We start from the raw sequence: 277 nt of genomic DNA on the forward strand, positions 1-277 counted from the left end.
TGTCTATGTGTGTGTGCGTGTATGTGTGTGTGTATGTGTATGTGTGTGTATGTGTGTGTGTATGTGTGTGTGTATGTGTGTGTGCGTGTATGTGTGTGTGTATGTGTGTGTCTATGTGTGTGTGCGTGTATGTGTGTGTATGTGTATGTGTGTGTATGTGTGTGTATGTGTGTATATGTGTGTATGTGTGTGTGTATGTGTGTGTGTGTATGTGTGTGTGTATGTGTGTGTCTATGTGTGTGTGCGTGTATGTGTGTGTGTATGTGTATGTGTGTGT

The sequence above is a fragment of the Microtus ochrogaster genome, chromosome 19 (assembly GCF_000317375.1).
Source record: "Microtus ochrogaster isolate Prairie Vole_2 chromosome 19, MicOch1.0, whole genome shotgun sequence".
Lineage (NCBI taxonomy): Eukaryota > Metazoa > Chordata > Mammalia > Rodentia > Cricetidae > Microtus > Microtus ochrogaster.